Source organism: Mustela lutreola, chromosome 14 (genome assembly GCF_030435805.1).
Source record: "Mustela lutreola isolate mMusLut2 chromosome 14, mMusLut2.pri, whole genome shotgun sequence".
Classification (NCBI taxonomy): Eukaryota; Metazoa; Chordata; class Mammalia; order Carnivora; family Mustelidae; genus Mustela; species Mustela lutreola.
Window position 1 is genome coordinate 54,640,240 of NC_081303.1, and position 26,496 is coordinate 54,666,735.

Below are 26,496 nucleotides of genomic sequence, written 5' to 3' on the forward strand. Positions count from 1 at the left end.
GATAATGGGAGAGGATATGCACTGTGGGGGGCAGGGAAAATCTCTATACCTTTCCCATAATTTTGTTGTGAACCATAAATTATAAATCATATATATACATATATTATTCACATATATATACATGTATATATACATATGATTCTCTGAAAAGTAAGCTATATGAAGCTGACGTCTACTTGTAGCAGCAGACCTGACCTTTTCATCAATCTTTGGACCATCTGCCTTCTCTTAGCTACTCTCCAATAAAAGTCCATACCATCCAGAAGTCTTTCAGAAAAGGTTAAGATTTCACAGCAGCATGCTTTTTCCCTTCTCTTTTGTGTAACTGGAAAGATACACTGAGATGGCAGGTTAGGTGAAAGAAAGAAGTATTAGGAAAAAGCAAGTGCAAACGTAGTTTAAAAAGCAATATAAGTGTCCAGTTTAATGAAAATCAGTTGGGTGTCAGAATCCTACAATAAACTACCAGGTCACTTTGTATTCTAAATGTTCTTAAAATATCTATTAAGCATTCTTTATAATGTAAAAGAGTATTTTAGGTAATAAATATGTGTGTATGTATCTCACCCCACAGAAAACTGTATCTGATGTTTATCTCCAGGATTAATCAGAGGTATGATAAAGCACCCCCGCTTAAATCTATCACCAAGAAAAGGTAATATTTCATGCCCTTTGTTTTGGATTCCTGTGCTCTGAGATCATATAACAACCCCAACTATGCAAGTTCATTTCAAATTATTTAATAAAGGTATAGTGTTTCTGAGGTGCTGCCAGTGGCATCCAGATTTCAATGAAGTAGAAGCTGTGTCATGTTGACAACTGAGTCTGTAAAAACTATTCAGTTCTTACTGGACTATAGTAAGTTCAGTAGAACTGTAAGACATTCAGCTCAGGTAAGGAAACCATAAATAAAATGGTGAGCAGAAATCATTTTTGCCTATAACAAAAGTTACAGGAATTGCATCATAAGAGAATGCCGAGTTTTGTAAAATAAAAATTTAAAGTAAAATCAAAAGCTTTCAAGAAACCAACATAAAGAAACTGGGGAATTAAAACTACCTATTAAAAGCACCTGCTTGGCAAACAAGTCAATCAGAGAAAGACAATTTTCATACATTCTCACTCATATGAGGAACTAAAAAGACAAAACAGAGGATCATAGGAGAAGAGAAGAAAAAATCAGAGAGGGAGAAAAAACATAGGAGACTCTTAACCATAGGAAACAAACTGAGGGTTGCTGGAGCGGAGGGGGCAGGGGGCGTGGAGATGGGAGAATGGGATAACTGGGTGATGGAGGTGAGGGACATTAAGGAGGGTATGCAATGAGTACGGGTCGGGGGGTTATATGCAACTGATGAACCACTGAATTCTACCTCTGAAACTAATAATACACTGTAAATTAACTGAATTTAAATAGAATCGAATAGGGGTGCCTGGGTGGCTCAGTTGGTTAGGCAACTACCTTCGGCTCAGGTCATGATCCCAGAGTCCTGGGATCAAACCCCATGTCGGGCTCCTTGCTTGGCGGGGTGCCTGCTTCTCCCTCTCCCTCTGCCTGCTGCTCTGCCTGCTTTGTTCTCTCTCACTCTCTGTCAAATAAATAAATAAAATTTTAAATAGAATAGAATAAATACATTTTTAAAGTACCTGCTTGGGAGCTTTCCTCCAGGTTGCTAAACGTGTGGAGCAAGGGGAAGAGAAGTCAGAGCGTGTGGAAGCTCCTAGTCCTTTCCCCATACCTCACCCTGTGCATCTCTTCCACTGGGCTCTTTCTGAGTTAATCCTATTACAATAAACAGTGACCTGGGAGAACACCATGTGAACATGAATGCAGAGACTGGACGATGCCTCTATATGCCAAGGAATGCCAAAGATTGCCAGAAAAACCCCAGAAGGTAGGAGAGCAGCCTTGAACAAATTCTCCTTCACAGCCTTGGAAGGAACCAACCCTACTCATACTCTGAGCTTGGGCTTCCAGAACTATGAGACAAGGCATAGCTGTTTTAGCTGCTGCCTAGTCTGTAGGGTTTTGTAACAGCAGCCCGAGCAAATAGCACAATCAATATAAAACAGTAAGTTTTCTAGAAACAGGAAGGAAGGCCCCCTAGAAATTATGACATGACATCCACATCCATTCACGATCTATCTTTTCATCTCAAGGCCTAACTGATTAGACTACAACAGAATCCAGCCTACAAGGTCTGGGGTTTAGTCCCTCACCAAGGGAAGCAGCTCCAAGTGATCATGCATCCCTGAAGCAGATGCCCCACTTCTAGAGAGACCCCTAAGTCGGGGCTCAATAAGCCCTCGCCCTGAGAAGGCTCCTACGATGGTGGTTTCTCACCTTTTCTGCCTGAGCAATTTCCCAGAGGCTGCTAACATCCTGATTCCAAGACCTTGTCACTGGAGACTGATGTCATAGGTTTGGGGTAGGGCTTGGGCATCTGTATTTGCAAGTTCCTCAGAAGAGCTCATGAGCAGCCCAGGCTGAGCCAGAGCTGTTGGGCTGCATCTCACTGGGTGGCTCCTAGAGAGGACACTGGGAGGGGCACTGCTCAAGGACTCCCTGAGTGTCTGTCGGGGAGAGGACTGTGGACCTAAGCTGTGCCCAGCATCGGAAATAGCATGCTGTCAGACAAGTGATCCCACTCTGAAATGGTTTGTGTGGGTGTGAGAGTATGCATGCGTGTGAGGGTTGGGAGTGCAAGTTTGGCCTGAATGTGCATGTGTGTTTGTGTAATTTATGTCTGGCTGTAATTAGAGGGAAGTCATCTCACTAAGATGCCACTGTGGAGGCCTCTTCTTCACGGAGCTAAGAACTCATTGGGGAAGACAAATACTGAATGAAGGACTTCCAAGAATGGTCGTGTTTTAGGAAGAAATACAGGGAAGTATGTGAGTGGTTGCCTTGCATCCTTTTTTTTTTTTTTTTTTGGACTTGATATGTTTTTTAAGAATACATCAATTAATGTGGGCTTCTTTAACTATTTTGCCAATATATGGCAGTACTTTCTACTGTAAATATATAGGTCTTCCTATTTTTTAAAAAATGCCTGAATTTTTAAGGTATTTTGTTATCAATTTAAAAGTCCACATTTAAAGATACATATGCAAGGTTTATGAAGAGCAAAATATTGGTAGGTGAGAACTCATTTTTCATGGTAACAACAGAGTAAACTGGTGTTAATACGACAAAAGAGAATCAAATTAGGAGGTCACCAATTTTTTTAAAGTAAGATATTTTTATTATAGAAATAAAAAGCAGAGTACAAATAAGACCTAGGACAAGACAGAACAAGTGAAAAAGAAAATTTCACTTATTGTAAGGCTTGAGATCCAGCTTTGCTTGTCCACATGGACCACTGTATCCCCATACTAGTTACTGAAACAATCTTCTCTCCAGCGAATTGAAATGCCGCCCTCACATACATGAACACTCATACAGGCCTTTTCATGTTCCAGTTACTCAGCAAGTAACCATCTCTGTGAACTTCACCAATAAAGTAAAGGATGTTGTGGCTCTCCAAATTTTTTTTTAAACATATCGCATGAGATTATATGGTGAACCTGTTCCCCCAAAGAAACATAAGACAACCACTTCTGGATTTTACCCAAAAGAAATGACAACACTGACTCAAAAGATACTCACACCCTATGCTCATTGCAGCATTATTTACAGTAGCCATAGAAGCAATCTAAGTGTCCGTGAATGGATGACTAAGTAAAACGTGGCATACATACACAATGAATTATTCAGTCATCAAGAATGCCATCTTGCCATTTTCAACAACAGGGAAGGATGCTGACAGTGTTCTACTAACTCAAATAAGTCAGACAGAAAAGGACAAACTATGATCTCACATGTGGAATCTTTAAAAAAAAATAAACAACTACATGAACTCATAGAACAGAGAACAGATTAGTAGTTGCCAGGGGTAGGGGATGGACAAATGGGTCAGGAGGGTCAAAAGCTACTAACTTCCAGTTATAAAATAAGTCATGGGGATGCACATATAGCATGGTGACAACAGTTAGTAATACTACATATTTGGAACTTACTAAGATTAAATCTTAACTGTCATCACAAAAAGAAAAAAATCTGTGACCTATGTATGGTGACAGATGTTTGACTTCTTGCAGTGACCATTTTGCAATATACACAAATATCGAATCATGTTGTACACCTGAAATTAATATTACATCAGTGGTATCTCAATTAAAAAAAAGTTTTTCAAGTAAAACATAAAGCATCACCCTATCTATAACATCATCTCTGTCCTTAGGAAGAACGGGGTTTTGGTCAAAATCAGGTAGATCTGTTCTCAAAAATCTTCCTGTTCCCAGGAGATGTCAGCCGACATCCACCCGGCAGTATAGAAAGCCTCCAGCTGGCCCTCTTCTACTCAGTCCTTTGGGTGAACAGCAAAGTAAAGGGGGCCTAGCCTTTCCTTTTTGTTATGCAACCCTTCATCTGTTTTGTGTAGCACAGGAATTCTAATCCAGAAATATCTGCATTGCCTGTTTTCCCCCTCAACATTTCCCTCTCCCACTCCTGTCTTCTTCTCCTTCTCCTCCTTCTTCTTCAAGTATCAGCCACCAACATGACTTTCATTAACCCAATTACAAGAAATGTTGAAAAGGAGTGGAGCTTTTATTATTTTTTTTATTAATTTTTTATTTTTTATAAACATATATTTTTATCCCCAGGGGTACAGGTCTGTGAATCACCAGGTTTACACACTTCACAGCACTCACCCAAGCACATACCCTCCCCAATGTCCATAATCCCACCCCCTTCTCCCAAACCCCCTCCCCCCAGCAACCCTCAGTTTGTTTTGTGAGATTAAGAGTCACTTATGGTGAGCTTTTAATCTTGATGAAGTCCCAAAAGTTCATTTTCACTTTTGTTTCCTTTGCCTTTGGAGACATATCTTGAAAGAAGTTGCTGTGGCCAATGTCAAAGAGGTTACTGCCTATGTTCTCCTCTAGGATTCTGATGGATTCCTGCCTCATGTTGAGGTCTTTTATCCATTTTGTGTTTATCTTTGTGTATGGTGTAAGAGAATGGTCGAGTTTCATTCTTCTACACATAACTGTCCAATTTTCCCAGCACCATTTATTGAAGAGACTGTCTTTTTTCCACTGTACATTTTTTCCTGCTTTGTCAAAGATTATTTGACCATAGAGTTGAGGGTCCATATCTGGGCTCTCTACTCTGTTCCACTGGTCTATATGTCTGTTTTTATGCCAGTACCATGCTGTCTTTGTGATCACAGCTTTGTATTAAAGCTTGAAATCAGGCAACGTGATGCCCCCAGTTCTGTTTTTTGTCTTTCGACATTTCCTTAGCAATGCAGGGACTCTTCTGGTTCCATACACATTTTAGGATTGTTTGTTGCAGCTCTTTGAAAAATGCTAGTGGAATTTTGATCAGGATGGCATTGAAAGTAGAGATGGCTCTAGGCAGTATAGACATTTTAATGTTTATTCTTCTGATGCACGAGCATGGAATGCTTTTCTACCTTTTTGTGTCTTCAGTTTCTTTCATAAGTGTTCTGTAGTTCCTCAAGTACAGATCCTTTACCTCCTTGGTTAGGTTTATTCCCAGGTACCTTATGGTTCTTGGTGCTATAGTAAATCGAACTGATTATCTAATTTCCCTTTCTGTATTTTCATTGTTAGTCTATAAGAAAGCAACTGATTTCTGTACATTGATTTTGTATCCTGCCACATTACTGAATTGCTGTATGAGTTCTATCAAGATCAAAAACTTCTGCATAGCAAAGGAAACAGTCAACAAAACAAAGAGGCAACCCATGGAATGGGAGAAGATATTCACAAATGACACTACAGACAAAGAGCTGATATCCAAGATCTATAAAGAACTCCTCAAACTCAACGCACACAAAACAGATAATTATATCAACAAATAGGCAGAAGGTATGAACAGACACTTCTCCAAAGAAGACATACAAATGGCTAACAGACACAGGAAAAAATGTTTATCATCATTAGCCATCAGGGAGATTCAAGTCAAAACTACATTGAGATACCACCTTATACCAGTTAGAATGGCCAAAATTAACAAGACGGTAAACAGCATGTGTTAGAGAATATGTGGAGAAAGGGGGAGACACTTATACTGTTGATGGGAATGCAAGTTGGTGCAGCCACTTTGGAAAACAGTGTGGATATTCCTTAAGAAATTAAAAATAGAGGGGCACCTGGCTCAGTGGGTTAAGACTCTGCCTTTGGCTCAGGTCATGATCTCAGGGTCCTGGGATCAAGCCCCACATCGGGCTCTCTGCTCAGCAGACAGCCTGCTTCCCCCTCCCTCTCTGCCTGCCTCTCTGCCTACTTGTGATCTCTCTCTTTCTGTCAAATAAATAAATAAAATCTTAAAAAAAAAAAAAGAAAGAAAGAAAGAAACTAAAAATAGAGCTTCCCTATGACCCTGCAATTGCACTACTGGGTATTTACCCCAAAGATGCTGATGTAGTGAAAAGAAGGGTCATTTGTACCCCAGTGTTCATAGCAGCAATGACCACAACAGCCAAACTTCAACAGACGAATGGATAAAGAAGATATGGTCCATATATACAATGGAGTATGATGCCTCCATCAGAGAGGATGAATACCCAACTTTTGTATCAACATGGACGGGACTGGAGAGGTTATGCTGAGTGAAGTAAGTTAAGCAGAGAGAGTCAAGTATCACATGGTTCCACTTACTTGTGGAGCATAAAGAATAATATGGAGGACATTGGGAGATAGGGAGGAGAAGTGAGTTTGGGGGAAATTGGAGGGGGAAGATGAACCATGAGAGACTGGACTATGAGAAACAAACTGAGGGTTTTGGACAGGAGGGGTGTGGGGGCTTGGGTGAGCCTGGTGGTGGGTATTATGGAGGGCATGTGTTGCATGGAGCACTGGGTGTGGTGCATAAACAGTTTATTCTGGAACACTGAAAAGAAATAAAATAAAATAATTTTTTTTTAAAAAAAAAAAAGAAAGAAAGAAAAAGAGTTGAGCAATTTGTCGAGAAGTTTACTTTAATCACAAATTTTGAAAGCCTCTTTAGCCAGGCATATCACATCCAATCCTGTCACCTTCGTCATCTGGGTCATTTAAAAACAATTAATTCTCAATCCAATCATGACCAATTAAACACGTTCCTCAACTTAATCGTCTTCCTATACCTTGCTAGCTTGCATGTTGACAGTCAACCTACACAAAGCACATTATATGGGATTTGAGACTTTGTTAAAAATGAATGCAATTTCTTTATCAAGAAAGGTTAAACTAGTTCATTTGCCTTATTTTAATCAGAATCAAGTATGTATGACAAGCTGAAGCAAATCATTGCTGCTCAGGGGGTTGATGAAGTATATTTCTTCCCACCTTTAATTGTTTGTTTTTCAGTTCATTAGGAAGCTCTCAGGAACACTGCATATACACTTGGTGTACTTTACTTCAAGTAGGGAATTAACACTTAACATTTCTTCAAGGTTGAATAAAACAAATTTATATAGCACTCTCCCCACACTCCTTCTGCTCATGTTGTCTGACCAAAATACATCTCAGTTTGCCAATGCAGGACACTTTGCTGAGAACATTTAACTAGAAAACAGTTTGAGAAGCTGAATTTAAGTCCCACAGTCCCAACAAGAATACAAGACTTCCTAGGAAAGAGACACCTCAATCTATCGTGTAATAAAGCACATCAACCTATTGTTATTAAACACACACACACACACACAGAGAAAACAACAACAGCAACAACAACAAAAACAAAAAAACATGCTATGGTAAAGGAGGGAATTAAAGGAATGCTGCCTTAGAAACAGAGTTAGTAAAAAGGGGTAGTATTACCACTAAAAATGGAGAATTAGAAGTGCAACACATATATTTAGTTTCCTATGTACTTGCTTTCTTTTCTATGGCTAGTAGAAAAACACTCAGCACTCATATGGCTTCAGTTAGAAAACTGGTCATCAGGAACTCTAGAAATAAATATCATCCCAACTCTTACTGTAAAAAAAAAAAAAAAAAAAAAAAAAACACGTGAGATAACGTAATTATGATGTAACTATCTTCTGATAAAATTTGAAGCTTGTGTTGAAGTTGTTCTGACTTATCCTTGTGAATTTTAAGTTTTTGTTGGCTTTGTTTTACTTTTAACACTGGAATGACACTGGTTAAATTTATGTTAGGAAACTTATGCTTACAGTACATGATAGCAGTTTTCTTATTCCAGAAAAGTAAGAGAAACAATTGTTGAGGAATAACAATGGTTGATTTGATTGAGATAAGCAAGAATTGAAAGAAGACCTGTCAAACCAACAGTGTTAAAGTCACAGCATTTAATTAATCCGTTTTTTTTAATAGAACTACTGTGGTTTGAAGCAGACATTTCTAGCCATAAATACTCACTTCAGAGCAAATATATGAAAATCGTCAAACCAGAAAAAGGTAACTACCACAGACAGATACATTAAAGAATCAGGAAGTGACAAATGACTAAGAGAAGGAATGCCCAGCACTATAACATGAAAACTCAATACTTAAAAAAAGCATAGTATTTGATACAATATAATCCTATATGCCTCAGTGAACTCCAATAATTCTGATGCCATAATTACTCATTCAACCCACACCATTTCTTGTCTTTTTTTTTTTTCTTTTTTCTTTTTAGAGAGGGGGAGAAGGAGACAGGGAGGTAGGAAGAGAATTTCAAGCAGGCTCCTGCTCAGGGTAGAGCCCAACGCAGGGCCCCATCTCATAACCCTTAGATCATAACCTGGGCTGAAACAAAAGTAGGATGTTTAACCAACTGAGTTATGCAGGCACCCGACACCCCCACCATCTACTGATTGGTTCGTAAGTGGTGGATACCACGCTAGGTGCTGGAAAAACAATGGCAAATGGTCCCTGTCTCCATGGTATTTATCATCTCATAAGGATGTCAAAAAGTAACCAAATACAATGCAAACAAGATGGTATGTAGTATGATAGTGATCATCAGTCTGTGGTAACCTGCAGGAAGACAGAAGAGGGGGAAGAAGAAGAGAAATTTGCCTGGTTACACATTTTATATTTAAAACACGATTAAGATTTTACCCAGCCAAAAGTCAGGGAGGCCATTCCAAGCAGCAGGACACCGTGGGGCAGAGAAAAGTGAGCAAGAACTGGATCTGGGTTTCTAGAACCTAAAGCCAAGTTAGGCTTGAATAAAGTACAATCCGAACAATCAGAGAAGTCTACAGGGACCAGACATGTAAGTATCATCAGCCACATTGTGGAGTTGGGAATTCATCCTGAAAGCTGAAGAAAACCACTGAAGGAAGTTCAAAATGTTTTCTATTTAGTAAGATATCTTTGGAAGTCTAATGGAAGATAGAATTGAGGAGTTTAAAGCTGGGAACAGGAAAAGACTCAGAACCCAGAATCATCAGAAAAGGACTAATTTCAGAAAGGAATGTAACAAATTCAAAACTGTTACAGTAATGTTTTAAAGCCTCGATGCTTAAAATATAAATGCTCAGCCACCTAGAGCTCTTCAGTACTTGACAGAATTCACCTCCAAGTGTGCTAGTTAATTCTGATATTATAATGTAATAACTACTGGAATCACAGAAATCAGTTATGAATTTTTCATCCTTTTTATAAATAACACATCCTATAACTGAATTTTTTACATTCTATAATTTATTTTTGTGTAAATATAAGATGGCCATTGAACTGATATCCTTATTGAGAAGAAAATATTTAGTAATATTTAGTAAATGGTAAACAATTCCAGGTAAACCTGGAGGTAAAACAGCCACTTTTGTTCCATTAAAACACCAAATACCAGCCATTAAACTATTCTTCCTTTCTGATATTATTTATAAGTTAAATTAAGTGTAGGCTGAAGAAAACGAGTTAATATGTATTTCCTATTTTAATGAGAGTTTAGTATTGTGAAATTAGGAAATCTCAAGATCTTTAAATATTTTTTCCTTTGGCATATTCCTTTGGAATGTGTTTTTGGAAGGACTGAAAATATAGTACATAGAGTCCTCATACACCCTTCTCCAGCCTTCCCTCCCCTCTCAAGTGTTTCTAATGAAAAGAAATCAGTGTGAGCTTTTGCCACAGCTTTCTAGAAGCTCTGTTTAAGATGCCAGTGTTTTCACAGCTGCAGAAATTAAAATGCCTAGAGGAAAGTCAGGTCAGCAAAGGCACAACAGAGAATAGAAATCTTTAATGAGAGAGATAACCTTATTTTCAAAGAAGTATTAAGTGCAGCATTAACTATTCAGATATTACTATAACTTAGATGGATCAACTATTTCTAGTTATGTGTGATTTGTAGTTTACAGTCCACATTCTTTTAATACATATTTTAGTCCCTGTGTTTTTATGGCATAAAGTGAAAATTCATGAGTTGACTCCGATTTCCCATTATAAATCTCTAGGAGGATTCTCAGAAGCCTCCAGAGATAAAATCTGAAGCTTTGTGGGTTACATAAACTGGAGAGGTCAATAATGATGCCTCTATACCCAGAAACATCACCCATGTAGTATTACAGAGAGTTTCATTACATAAGGTCTCAGATGACTAGGGGTTTTCACATCCAATTGGTTCATATTCTGAATGGCTAATGAAAAACTGAATAATTACAAAAATTAATATAACTGCTTTGGATTTGCTCTAATCAGTAAAGAAACACTTAAGCATTATGAAAGTTCCTGTCATAGTTCTGATTTGTATTTTTCCTGCATTAATTAAAAGTTGGTTTTAATCCAAGTATCAAAGAGGAAGACAAGAAACAAACACTTTAGAAAACTAATAAGGTCATCTGAGGAATTCTACAATAAAACTTCAAGATTTTTTTGAAGTTTTTTTCCTAATTATGTTCAAACACAAATATGGTGGCACAATTTTTTGTACTTTAAAAAAGTATACATATGAAAACACCAAGTATATATGTTTATCTTTTACCCATAAGTTTCTCTTAAAAAAAAAGAAAGTAGGTGTAAATGACATTTTTCTTTGTTAGAAAACTGCATTCTAAGCAACCAGCAAAATCTGGACTTAGGAAAACAGGACAAATGTCCTAGCTTCATAAAATGGAAAAAAAAAGAAGAGAAGAAGGGGAAGAACCTACAGATTAAAAGATATTAAAGAGATAGAACGAATCACTGCATTGACATTATTTGAATCCCAGTCCAAACAAAGTCTGAAAGATGTTTAAGACAAACAGGAAAACGTGAACACTGACTGGAAGTTAACTATTAAGGAATTACTAAGGTGCAATAATGTCTCTATCACTTCAAGCTGTATATTGAAATGTTTACAAATAAAATTATATGATTTCTGGGATTACTAAAAAATAATCTGGGAGTAGTGGAGGGTAAGGGGTAGGTACTGATAAAATACTGGCTATGAATTAAAAAGGCTTAAAGATGCTAATGGAAACATGAAGTTTGTTACACAATCTCCTCTCATTTTATAAATGTTTAAAATTTTCTGTTTTTCAAAAAAATGTATTCTAATACCAGTTCTGTGACTGACTAAACATAAAAACCATGAGAAAAATCAGTTAACCCCTTTTGTTTCTTCAATGGTAAAACAGATAAAACCCCGTCTAATTCACATTCGTTTAGTAGATGTAATATTCATTCCCACTCCAATAATTTGTTTTTGTTTTCTCAAAGTTCATCACAATTGATATCAAAAACAAACATATCATCTAACTCTGCAGTATCATCTTAAGAAACAGTAATTTATTGATTTGTGTATACATTTTTCAACCAATATTGAGGTAGAGTCAATATACCTGAAATAAAGATACAACTTAAAAAAAAAAAAAGACACCCATTTCTGACCTCATTATCTAATACTGCATAAAATAAACATAATTGATGCAGTGAGGCAAAACTCAAAGTAGGTGAGTTAAACTGTACTTGTTTTTCCAGTACAAAAACAAGATTTTAGACACCCTCCTCCATAGAAGCATCCCTCATGCTGATCATAAGCATCTCTTCTCCGCTAAAAATAGGGAAATTCTCATTCATGTTGGCCAAGTAAGACAGGGCTCCCTTTCATGGAGCCAGAAAAATACCTTTCGTCCTCAGGGCAAGATGCAGTGGGGATTTTAGGGATAGTCAACAATGAGGTCTCTGTTTTTTTATCCTTCCCTCTTCTCCTTTAGAAAAATGGACCTATCACCAAGAAGAATGACAGCACGTATCACAGCGGAAATGCAGCCGAAGGAACCAGGCATGGTCCACGCGTGATTCTTTGGGTCATCACCACCACTGTCCGTGCTTCATCAAATTATTTTCTTTTCAGTGATTAGAAATAGGTCAACGGTGGTAAGCATGCCCCAACTTGAGCCTCGTCTCCATGGACTGAACAAATCTTTAATTCAGCTCGTTCACCAAGGCCCACAAGCAAACAGGGCCCTAGTGTCTTATGATGCCCATTTAATTAGGTTACATGCAGGATCATTTTCTAACTCTTAGTGAACATGGATCAAATGGTGTACGCACAGCTGCCCCTTTTCTCTTCCTTCCCTCCCTCTTTCCTTTCCCTTCACTTCCCCTGATCTAGTAACAAACCAAATAAGAAAACTTTAAAATGTTTGGTTGCATAGTTTATCTCAAATCACTGCCTATGTACAATAATAGTCACTGACTCCTTAAGCCTTGTTGAAATGCAAAACATTCTGTTAGGAAGTCAAGAGACGTTACATCATCTTCCACAAAGCTGGTTTTCTCTTTCTATTTTGAGAAATGTTTCTTTACAATGTCATGCCTTGTGGGTGGAGACAGACAGATACAAGTAGGTGCCTTAGTGATAGCAGTGTGTGACAAACAGATTTCAAGAGAGATGTTAAAATGCAGACATCACAGAATTGAATTTACAGGTGCATCAACAGTTGAATCTTCTAGAGACTGTGCTCTACAGTTTTTCAAGCATCATTCTTTTCTCTGAGTGCACTGAAGGCTCCTAGATTTACAGATATTTTAGTTTGACTCATTCTCTATACTCCAATATAGTTTGAAAATTGTGATAGTTTCCTTAAACCTTCCACTTGCCAGTGTAACAATTTCTACCTCATTACTATGTAGTAAAGAAATATAAAGGAATAAGCATATTATGCCTGTTAATTTTGAGTTTAAATATTTTGGATGCATGTCACTGACCTGATACTCTTCATATCAGCTTTCTTTGATGCCAGGACTCCATCAATTTTTCCTATTACTCTTTGTTTTTATTCTCTATCTTGTATCCATCCCCATCAGTACCTCTCGTCTGGCTTCCTGATTATTTAACATCTGGCAGTTTCATTTAATGTAATGCACATTTAATACCTTCTGAGCAGAACCATTCACCGATGTGAGAAGCTGGACTCAGAAAATGGACTGGGATGCCTTTAGAGCACAGAGCCATGGTTCACTAAATCCGTCATCACAGAACCCTTCGAAATACAAAGTTTCTTCCTCTTCATCAGGGTTCTCACATATAAGTTTAGGGCCACCTAGCTGGCTCAGTCAGTAGAGCATGAGATTTTTTTTTATTAACATATAATGTATTATCTGCCCCAGGGTACATGTCTGTGAATGGTCAGGCTCACACACTTCACAGCACTCACCATAGCACATACCCTCCCCAATGTCCATCACCCAGCCACACTATCCCTACCTCTTCACCCCCCAGCAACCCTCCGTTTGTTTCACAAGATTAAGAGTCTCTTATGCTTTGTCTCCCACCCAATCCCATCTTGTTTCATTTTTTCCTTCCCTACTCCCCACAAGCCCCCCCCTCAAATTCCTCATATCAGAGAGATATGATAATTGCCTTTCTCTGATTGACTTATTTCACTCAGCGTAATACCCTCTGGTTCTATCCACCTCGTTGCAAATGGGAAGATTTCATTTCTTTTGATGGCTTCATAGTAGTCCACTGTAGATATATACCACATCTTCTTTATCCATTCATCTGTTGATGAACAGCTAGGTTCTTTCCATAGTTTGGTTATTGTGGACATTGCTGCTATAAACATTTGGGTGCATGTGCCCCTTCAGATCACTACATTTGTTATCTTTAGGGTAAATACACAGCAGTGCAATTGCTGGGTCATAGGGTAAGAGCATGCAACTTCTGATCTCAGGGTCTTGAGTTTAAGCTCGCACGTTGGGTGTTAGAGCTTATTTTTAAAGAATTTGGAGGGGAAAAAAATCCTTAAAAATATACATATATATATATATTTTTTTAAGGATTTTTAAAGGAGATATATATATATATATATATATATATATATATATTTTTTTTTTTTTTTTTTTTTTTTTTCCAATCACAGAGTGAGCCTGTTAAATAACAGGTGGCTGGGCCATAAGTTTGGGACAGGGTCTGTGAGAATATGTATTTCCTTCAATTCCCAAGTAAGGCTTGGGCTGCTTGGCAGAGCCACACTTTGAGATCTGCTCTACATGAATCTCTAATTATTATGTTTCTTTCTGTTGTTTCCATTCAACTTGCTGCATACTTATTTCTATTTTTCCTTATATTTGGAATAATTCAATAAATTCTAGTCTAAAAATGGTCCCATCCCACCAAAAATAGTGAATGATAAAAATAATGGTCTATGAGATTTTATTTAATCTCCATAGCCCTTACATCTATGGTTACTGACGACAGGTCCATAGTTGCAATACCAAAAAAAAAAAAAAAAAGGAGGGAAGGAGGGAGGGAAAGAAAGAAAGTCAGGAAGGCAAGCTGGTTTTACCTACATTATCTGTTATATATTTATAATTTTTCTATGGGTTCAATTTTATAGGTAAGCAATTTGGAGCTCACAGAAATTGAGCTGCCCAAGGGAAATCATCCAGTACATGGAACTAGAATTTCACCTTAGGATTCATGTAGGTGACGTCCACTGCCATCCCTTCCTATTCCGAGTAGAATCCTCAGACCAACAAAACTACTGTCCCCTAGGAGTTTGTTAGGACTAGAGACTCAGATCCTATCTCAGACCTACTGAATCAGAATCAGCATTTTAACAAAATCCCCAAACAAATCATAAATTTCCCAGGTGAGACTTACAGTGTGAGAAACACCACTGCACACTACTGTGCCTCCTTTAAAACAAATAACTTGAGTAAACTTCTTCCCCCAACCAATGTAAATACTAGTATTCACTTTTCTGTACAATTCAGCTTTCTCACTCAGGCTAGGGTGTGAAGTTTAGGAAGCATGTATGTGTAATTTAATTTTTCCAAAGCCCAAACAATTTGCAGACTCTATTTCTAGGTCATGTTAGAATTTCATGTACATCTAGCTTTTTAGAGATTAGAAATGGATAATACTGTCTTCAAATAATTTTAATTACAAAAACATATGAGACAAATTGTTATGTTTTCACAGAAGGTTAAATGATTGTCTTTTGCTTTTCATTAGAGGTACTTCCTTTCTTCCAAAACCCCTCCCAAGGGATCAACACAAAGTTGCAACCTAGTAACATCTGTTTACTTGCTTTTAATTATACAATAGATACAGTACAAAACTCTGGATTTTTTTGAGCACTTAAAAAATTAAGTAAAATTGGATTAATCCTTATTTTCAAATAAAATCCATCACCAAAGATCAGCTTAAAGACTTTGTAATTTTAACATGTTATTTTACAAGCTAAAATAAAGACTGAGGCCAAGCAAAACTGTATCAATACTATGCCAGAAGCCTTCAAACAGGCATGGAGATCTACAAAGTAAATTAAATTTTCTGTTACTATCTCAGACTCATGACCCTCTCCCTCAACCCTTCATCTAAAATTGCCACAAATGTTCCGTAACTGGGTCAGGGCATACTTGCTTGGGGGAAGAAAGACATATTAAAGAACATTCAATTATGTCTCAGACATAAGGAGCAAGTGAAGCAAATGTAATATCCTGTCATAAGATTCGAGCATAATTTTCCACTGTGTCCTAGCTTTCATCCTCAACTGTCAACATGTGACTATCTTCCCTGACACTCACCAAGAATGCTTTGACTAAATCACTGGAACTTATTTTTATTCAGTATTTGTTTTGTTCTATATATATATACCATTTGTCTTGTCTGTAAAATTGGTCTTCCCATGAGATCAGATCAGCATTATGTTATGCATTAAAGTCTGAAATGTGTTCCACAGTTCTAATATCTTTTCTTTTCCTCAAGATTATAGTTTGATTTCCCTTAAATGCCAAACTATAGGAGACAAACTGCCAAATTTACCATATCACATGAGGTCATAACAAGGTGGGCACTTGGAACTCAGCAGGTAAGTGCTAAATTGCCTACTCAGGACTCTGAACTTACTCAAGGTCAAAAGGAAAAGTAAAGCACAGTAACTGGCAAGCTTACCTTCATCATTCATGACTCTTCTGCTGAATCATTAGCTCCCTGCTGGCACATCCAGCAGCTTCTTATATCAAGTGTCCCAAAACCACAGTCTCCTGATGCACACATATACCCTAGGCATCCAGTGAGCCAGAGTTAGAAGAAAGAATGCAATAAATAAATAAATAAATAAATAAGATCAGATCAGAACATAATGCCTTACTATAAAGTAGCAAGACTGATTTCAGAAATCAAAGAAATAGGTCTCATCACAATACAGTTAACAGATTATAGGCACAGATAAAGAAATAGATTTAAGTATAGATATATGTGCATAGATTAATATACTAGACAATTATTTTGGCATAGAGCTTGCCTATAATAATTTCCTCAAGATTTTTCTTAATATTTCTGGTCTTTGGGTTAACAAAAATAATTTCATGGGTTCCTTCATTGAACTACTAAGAGCTAATAGCAAAAAGGCTACAGATAATGCATAAATGTTCCCACACAGAGAAGAACAAAGGAAAAGACAGGGCAGGTGAGCACAGAAGCAATGTCACACTGGAACAACATGGCAGATTTCCATCTGACAGTGCCACCAAGAGAAAATTCATGACGCAATGTAATGGTTACCTGTATGTCCTTATTTGGAGAATCCTTTTTTTTTTTTTGGGGGGGGGTCATTTACCCTGAACTTGTTTCATTGCTATTATAGATTTCTTGGGATGTGTTAGCCAAACTGCAGACAGCATTCCAGATAGCAACCACAGGTGGTTGTATCTTGTATTAAAAGCTCAGAATGATAAAAACCAGAATATAATCTTCCAGTACCAGATGTGATGGCATCCTGACTTCATAGTCAAAACTACCAGAAAACAATTTCTAACATCAACAAAATCATTGACGGTTCAAGTAAAGATTTCCATGGTTAAATCCCTGGAAACAGATTTTTAGAACAAGGAGTATACATGGGAAAGTGAATGTGGTGTAGCTTCCCCTCAGACTACATAGAGGAAGAGAAAGTCCATCTCCTTTTTGACACTTCAGGAATGATATTCTACAGGCCACTTCCTTACCCTGACACTGAACAACACTTCCATAAATGGGTCCATATTTATTCTCAGAAATTTTAATTTAAAGAAGATGTGGTTTTAAGGTTGCCTGGGTGGCTCAGTCAGTTAAGGGTCTGCCTTCAGCTCAGGTCATGATTCCAGACTCCTGGCATCAAGTCCCACATTGGGCTCCCTGTTCAGCAGGGAACCTGCTTCTCCCTCTGCCTGCCACGTCCCCTGCTTGTGCTCTCTGTCTGATAAAGAAAGTTGGAAAGAAAGAAAGAAGGAAGAAAAGGGGAAGGGAAGGGAAGAAGGAGGAAATGGTTTTCAGTTCTTCCCTATGTTAATGCCCATGGTTATCCAGGCCGCAATAACAGGTAGAAGTTAACTGTAAGATTACCTAGGATATAGCATAATCAACTATACTTTTAAAATGTGCTAAGATTAAAGTCTAAAAAGCATCATTAAAAAGAACAATTAGTCCCAGCATTCCTTCCACCTAATTCTTACCGCTCATTCTTAGGTGTGTCTGAATGTGAGAGAAGGTGTGTGTGTGTGTATTATAGGAAGAGGCACTAAAGGGCAAAAAGAAATAAAATCTTAAAGGCATGCTTCCCTATAGTGAAATGAAAGTGACAAACTCCATTCTGTATAGGCTCTGAAGTCACTCCTCATCTATGAAATATAGATAATGATAACTCAGATTTTTATGAGTAACAAAAGAAACTGTACATGCCCAGCATTTCCTGAACTAGAATGACTTCACAGATATGTTCATGAGTATTATATCATTACCAATGTTATGTAACTTTGGTCCTCAAGGCAGGCCAGGCAAAGGCTGATCATATCATCCTTCAGAATATTCAGAGTTTAGAGAATCAAAAGGTGAATGAGACTACTTCATATTTCAGACATTACAGAAGCAGGATATAATACTTTAAGTATGCCACTCTGCCCAGCTGTATGATCTTAGATAAAACATTACTGGAATTTTCCATCTCCAAAAAGAAATGATTACATCTTTCTTGTACAGTTACTGAGGGCATCCAAAATGATAAACTATAAAAGAAACATGGCACATAATAAGCACTCAATAAAGACTGGTTATTATTATGAATCAATAATACATGTACATGCATCCACAGATATCTAGTAGGCCTCTCCACTAAATATAATATTTGATCCCTATGGATAAACAACTTAATGGAAACATAGCAAAGCTGTTAAACTCTAAATCTAGTCAGGCTTGCCTCATGTTTCAAGCACTGAATTATATTTGACATTTCATTTAAAAATATCAATAACTTAATGGATGCCAAACCCCCACACTCACTTTAGAAAGATGTGATTTTGAAAAAACTAAAGTCTTCCCCATTATTATTTGGATAATGGTATATTTAAAACCATAATTTGACAAATTTTTCTTGAATAATCCAACAATTTTGCAAATGCATATACTTGTTTATTTATTATCTAAAATGTAAAGAATTCTACATGACAGAATCTCTACTACGCTGTAGAACGGGTTTTAGAATACTGATTTTAAAAGCTGGAAATTGAAGTTAGAACAAACATGACTCTGGCCAGCTGGGAAGATGGTAGAATAGGAAGACCTAAGCTCACCTTGGCTAGGGGTACAACTGGAGAACACCCATGTCATCAAGAAACCCAGTAAATGACCCAAACTGGCAGAATAAATTCTACAACAAACAACAAACAAACAACAACAAAGTAGGATGAGCACCGTCTGGGAGCAAAACACACCTTGGCCCTCCATGGTCGGAAAGAAGCCAGATATGCAGTGAAGGGTAGAAAACAGACTTGCACATTGGAGAGCCACAAATCTTCATAATATTTGCTTTCAAAAATGAGAGGGGCTGAATTTCGAATTTTGTGAGTTCTTAATACCAGCAGAAATTAAAGCCTAAAATTTTACAAATCAGGGGGCCCAGCTTACAGAGAGCCCAGAAGGCATGAGGAAGCAGAGTCCCCGCTCTTAAAGAGACAGCAAAACAACTAACCAGGGCAGACACTGCACAGAATCAGTGGTTTGAAAATGCCAGGGGCAGACAAGAGGGAAAATGACTGGCTCATCTCAGAGTTGGCCCAGAGACAGGGATCATGGCTTCCCATGTCCAGGAACAAAGGAGATGTCAGATGTCATTTCCCTCCCTAGACCCAAGGCCCCCGGGAGAAAAAACAACTGCCTCCTACAAGAATCAAAACAGCACAGACCCTCCTTACCTAACATGCTTGCACCAAGCCATATCCCTACTAGTCCCCTTCCCCCAGAAGATCAGCACAAACCCTGTCACACCACACACACCTGCACTATTGTGCAAGACCTCAGTTCCTACAACAGTGGGGGGCGGAATGCCACAACCAGAATGCCTCACACCTTGCTGCCCACAAAAGGCAATTAGAGCCTCTGCAGGTAATAAGACTGAAGCAAAAAGAGGCCAAGACTCAACAGCAAAGCATGCACAACACATAGGACATACTCCTTGAAGTGCCAGGCCCTAGGGAACAGGAAACACTGCACTGCAAGGCATTAAAGGACCTCTTCTAAAGCTATTACTGTTAAGACCAAGAGAAGTAGTGGACTTTCCTAATCCACAGAAATATACACATTAAGTCAAACAAAAGGAGGAAACAGAGAAACATCTCCCAAATGAAAGAGAGAACCAAACCACAGCAAGACCAATGTGAATGGACATAAGTAATATGCCTAAGAGAAAACTTTTAGTAATAATCATAAAGAGACTCACTGGACTTAAGACAACAGTGAAGGATACCAGTGAGACCTGTAACACCAAGATAAAAAGAATCAATCAGATCAAGAATACAATAAATGAAATTAAAAATACACTCGATGGAGTAAGTAATGGGCTAGATGAAGAAGATGAATGAATTAATGACCTGGAAGACAGAGTAATAAAAAGTAATCAAGCTGAGCAAAGGAGGAAAGAAAATTATGCATATTGAGAATTTTAGGAAACTCAGTTATTCCATCACATGTAATAATATCCACATTATAGGGATTTCAGGAAAAGACAGAGAAGGGGACAGAAAATTTACTTGAAGAAATAATAGTTGAAAACTTCCCTGGATCTGGGGAAATAAATAGATATCCAGATCCAGGATGCACAGAAAGCCCCCTAAAAAATTCAACCCAATTCAAGACACACAGCAATTAAAATAGAAAAAAGTAATGATACAGAAAAAAAAAAAAAAAAAGATTTAAGCAGCAAGAGAAAACAAGACAGTCACATACAAGGGACACAACATAAGGAAACTCTGTGGACCAAAAGGGAGTGGCATGATATATTCGAAGTGATGAGAGGGGAAAATCTGCAGCTAAGAAAACTCCATCCCAGCAAGGCTATTGCTCAGAACAGAGAGATGGAGCTTCTCAAACAACAACTAAAAGAGTTCATAAACATTGCAACAGACAGAAGGAATATTAAACAGGTCTCTGGATGGAAAGCAAGACTATAAGTGACAATATGAAAAGTGAAAAGCAAAAAAGCAGGGAAAATAAATGTTTCTGTCCTAAACAGTAGAGGCATTCACAAAATAAAAGAATGTAAGATACAATACCATATATCTAAAATGTAAGAAGGAGAGGAGTAAACAATGGGTTTAAATTTAAGCAACCATCACCCATACACTGCTATATGCAGAAGATGTTATATATATAAACATAATAAACACAGATCAAAAATCACTGAAAGATAAAAAGAATAAAGAAAAAGGGATACAAATAGATCACTAAAGAAAGCCAACAAACCATGAAAAACAGCAATAGAAGAAAGGGTCAAAGAAAATTTATGGAAACAACAGCAAAACAGGTAAAAAAAAATGGCAATAAATATATACCTATCAATAACTACTTTGAATATAAATAGAATAAAACTCCTAATGACATAGGGTAACAGAATGGATTTTAAAACAGCAAGACCTACCTGCATGCTGCCTACAGACACCCATTTCAGACCTAATGACACATGCAGATTGACAGTGAGGGGATAGAGAAATATCTGTCATAAATAGGGATGTCAAAAAGAAAGCTGAGTTAGCAATTCCAATATAAGACAAAATAGACTTTAAAACAAAAACAGGAGACAAAAAAGGACACTATATACTAATAAAGGAGATATCCAATAAGAAGATATAACAATTGTAAATATTTTGTGCCGAACACTGAGCACCCAAATATATAAAATAGTTAATAACAAACATAAGGAAAATAATTGACAGTAATACAGTAATTGTAGGGGTCCTTAAGACCACAGTTACATCAATGAACAGATCATCCAGGCAGAAAATCAACAAGAAAAGAGTGGCTTTGGTCTACCCTAAAACAGAATACACATTTTTTTCAAGTGCACATGGAACTTTCTCCATAATAGATCACACATTAGGCCTCAAAACAAGTTTTAAGATACTCAAAAAGATGAAGTCATGCCAGTGCATCTTTTCTGATCATAATGCTATAAACCTAAAAATCAGTCATAAGAAAAAAATCTGGAAAGAGCACAAATAAATGGAGGTTAAATCCCATGCTACCAAACAATTAATGGGACATTCAAGAAATCAAAGAAGAAATCAAGAATTACACAAAAACAAATAAAGATGAGAACAATGGCCCCAAATCTTTTTTTTTTAATTTTTTATTTTTTATAAACATATATTTTTATCCCCAGGGGTACAGGTCTGTGAATCACCAGGTTTACACACTTCACAGCACTCACCAAAGCACATACCCTCCCCAATGTCCATAATCCCACCCCCTTCTCCCAACCCCCCTCCCCCCAGCAACCCTCAGTTTGTTTTGTGAGATTAAGAGTCACTTATGGTTTGTCTCCCTCCCAATCCCATCTTGTTTCATTGATTCTTCTCCTACCCACTTAAGCCCCCATGTTGCATCACCACTTCCTCATATCAGGGAGATCATATGATAGTTGTCTTTCTCTGCTTAACTTATTTCGCTAAGAATGATACGCTCTAGTTCCATCCATGTTGTCGCAAATGGCAAGATTTCATTTCTTTTGATGGCTGCATAGTATTCCATTGTGTATATATACCACATCTTCTTGATCCATTCATCTGTTGATGGACATCTAGGTTCTTTCCATAGTTTGGCTATTGTGGACGTTGCTGCTATAAACATTCGGGTGCACGTGCCCCTTTGGATCACTACGTTTGTATCTTTAGGGTAAATACCCAATAGTGCAATTGCTGGGTCATAGGGCAGTTCTATTTTCAACATTTTGAGGAACCTCCATGCTGTTTTCCAGAGTGGTTGCACCAGCTTGCATTCCCACCAACAGTGTAGGAGGGTTCCCCTTTCTCCGCATCCTCGCCAGCATCTGTCATTTCCTGACTTGTTGATTTTAGCCATTCTGACTGGTGTGAGGTGATATCTCATTGTGGTTTTGATGTGTATTTCCCTGATGCCGAGTGATATGGAGCACTTTTTCATGTGTCTGTTGGCCATCTGGATGTCTTCTTTGCAGAAATGTCTGTTCATGTCCTCTAATGGCCCCAAATCTTTGTGATGCAACAAAAGCTATGCAAAGAGGGAAGTTTATAGCAATACAGTCCTATCTCAAGAAGAAAAACCTCAAACACCTAACCTCACACCTAAGGGAACTAGATAAAAGAATAAACAAAACCCAAACCTAGAAAAAGTATGGAAATAACAGAGATTCAAGCAAAAATAGATGATACAGAAACAAACTAACAACAAGAATGAACAGATCACTGAAACTAGGAAGTGGTTCTTTGAAAGCATTAACAAAATTTAAAACCTCTAGAAAAAGTCATTAAAAGAGAGAGAGAGAGAGACAGAGGACCCAAATAAGCAAAATTACTCAAAAAGACACCACCACCACCACAGAAACACAATTTTAACAGAATATTATGAAAACCTACATGCCAACAAATTAGACAACTTGAAAGAAACGGATAAATTCTTAGAAACATATCACCTACTGAAACCTGAATCAGGAAGAAGCAGAAAATTCAAACAGACCAATCATCAGCAATGAAATTGAATTAAAAATTTTAAAAAAAAAAAAAAAAAAAAAACAACTCCCAAAAAACGGAAGTCCAGGAACAGACAGCTTCCTAGGTGAATTCTACCAAATATATAATGAAGAGTTAATGCCTAGTCTTCTCAAAATATTCCAAAAAATACAAAAAAGGGAGGACAACCTCCAAATACATTCTATGAAGCCAATATCACCCTAACACCAAAACCAGATAGACACCACAAAAAAAAGATAACTATAGGCCAATCTCTATAATGAATATAGATGCAAAATCCTCAGCAAAATATTAGCAAACCAAATGCAACAACATATTTAAAAGATCATACACCAAGACTAAGTGTACTTTATTTCTGAGATGCAAGGGTGGTTCAATATTCTCAAAACTTATCAACAAAAGAAAGGATAAAAACTGTATGATCATTTTAATAATGGCAGAAAAAGCATTTGACAAAGTACAATATTCATTTATGATTTAAAAAAAAAAAGTGGAAGAAGAAGAAACCTCTGCAGAGTAGGGCTAGGTCTAGAGGAAATATATCTCAGCATAAAAATTCGTTAAATGAAAAACCCACAGCCAACATCATAATCAGTAGTGAAAAACTGAGAGCTTCTCCCCTAAGCCCTAAGCCCTAGAACAAGGATGTCCACTCTCACCAATTTTATTCAACATAGTCTTAGAAGTCCTAACCATAGCAATTAGACAAAAAAGAAATAAAAGGCATACAAATTGGTAAGTAAGAAGTCAAAGTTTATTTGTAGATGACATGACACTGTATATAGAAACCCTCAAGCCTCCACCAAAAACCTTCTAGAACTGATAAATGAATTCAATAAAGTCACACAATACAAAATCAATGTGCAAAAATCTGTTGTATTCCTATACACTAACAATGAAGCAGCAGAAAGTGAAATTTCAAAAATAATCTCATTTACAATTGCACAACAATAAAATATCTAGAAATAAACTTAACCAAAGAGGTGAAAGAGCTGTACTCTGAAAACTATAAAACACTAATGAAAGGAATTTAAGACAACACAAAGAAATAGAAAGACATTCCATGCTCATGGCTTAGAAGAACAAATATTGTTAAAATGTCCAGACTTCCCAAAGCAATCTACAGGTTTAACCCAATGTCTGTTAAAATGTCAAGAGCTTTTTTCACAGAATTACAACAAAATCGAAAATCTGTATGGAAGCCCGAAAGACTTCAAAACAGCAAAAGCAAACTTGAAAAAGAAAGACAAAACTGCAAGTATCACAATTCCAGATGTCAAGTTATATTATAAAGCAGTAGTAATTAAGAGAGTATGGTATCAGCACAAAAACAGACACACAGCTTAATAGAACAGAAAACCCAGAAATAAATACACAATTATATCCAATTAATCTTTGACAAAGGAGGAATGAATAGCCAATGGGAAAAGGACAATCTCTTCAATAAATGGTGTTGGGAAAACTGACAGCAAATGCAGAAGAATGAAACTGGACCACTGTCTAAGCCCACACACAAAAGTAAACTCAAAATGGATTGAAGACCTAAATATGAAGCCTGAAACCATAAAAATCCTAGAAGAGAGCACAGAGTAATCTCTCTGACACCAAATATAGCAACAGTTTCTAGATATGTCTCCTGAGGCAATGGAAATGAAAGCAAAAATAAACTACTAGGACTACATCAAAACAAAAAGTTTCTGTACAATGAAGGAACAATCAACAAAACTAATGGGCAACCTACTGAATGGGAGAAGATATTTGCGAATGACATAGCTGATGGGTTAGTACCCTAAATATATAAAGAACTGATACCACTCAACACCCAAAGAATAAAAAATCCAATTAAAAATGGAAAGACATAAATAGATATTTTCCCAAAGAAGACATATAGATGGCTAAGAGACACTGAAAGGATGCTGAACATCATTCATCATCCAGGAAATGCAAATCAAAACCACTCCTGTCAGAATGGCTAAAATCAATACTCAAGAAATAGCAAGAATTGGCAAGGATGTGGAGAAACAAGAACCCTCAGGCACTCTTGGGGGGAATGCACATTTGTGCAGCCACTCGGAAAAACAGTATGGAGGTTCCTGAGAAAATTAAAATTAGAACTACTCAATGACCCCACAATTGCTCTAATGGGTATTTACTCAAAGAAAAACAGTAATTCAAAAGGATATATGCATGCCTATGTTTATAGCAGCATTATTTACAATAGTGAAATTATGGAAATAACCCAAGTGTCCACTGATAGATGAATGGATAAAGAGGTGATATTTATATTCCGTGGAATACTATCCAACCATAAAAAAGAATATCTTGTCATTTGTAATAATAGCATTATACTGTTAACTCTATGTGAAATAAGTCAGTCAGATAAAGACAAATACCACATAATCTCACTCATATGTGGAATTTAAGAAACAGAACAAATGAGAAAAGGAGAAAAAAAGAAAACAAACCAAAGAACAGATTCTTAACTAGAGAACACAAACTGATGGTCACAGAGATGAGGTGGGTTGCAGGATGGAGGAAATAAGAAATGGACATTAAAGAGTACATTTATCATTATGAAAATAAAATAATATTTAAAAGTTGCTATGGGGCACCTGGCTCAATTGTTTAAGCATCTGACTTCAGCTCAGGTCATGATCTCAGGGTCCTGGGATCACACATTGGTCTCTCCACTCAGTGGGGAGTCTCCTTCTTCCTCCCTTTCCTTCTGTGCTCTTTCTCTCAAATAAAATCTTTTAAAAAAAAAAGAAAGAAAGAAAAAAGAAAATAGCTTGAAAAAAAGCTCCTATGAATATTCATATACAAAAAACAAACAACTGCAGTTTGCCTTTAAAAAAAAAAAGAAAAGAAAAACCTGGTTCAACTCCCTACTCTGATACTCACTACCTGTGTGATTCTGAAAGACTGTATTTTCCAAAGACAGCTGCAACAGTTTCTCCCATCCCCTATGTTCTTCATACAATACACCTTAATATTTATCCATTAAGTGGTAAGGTAGATATC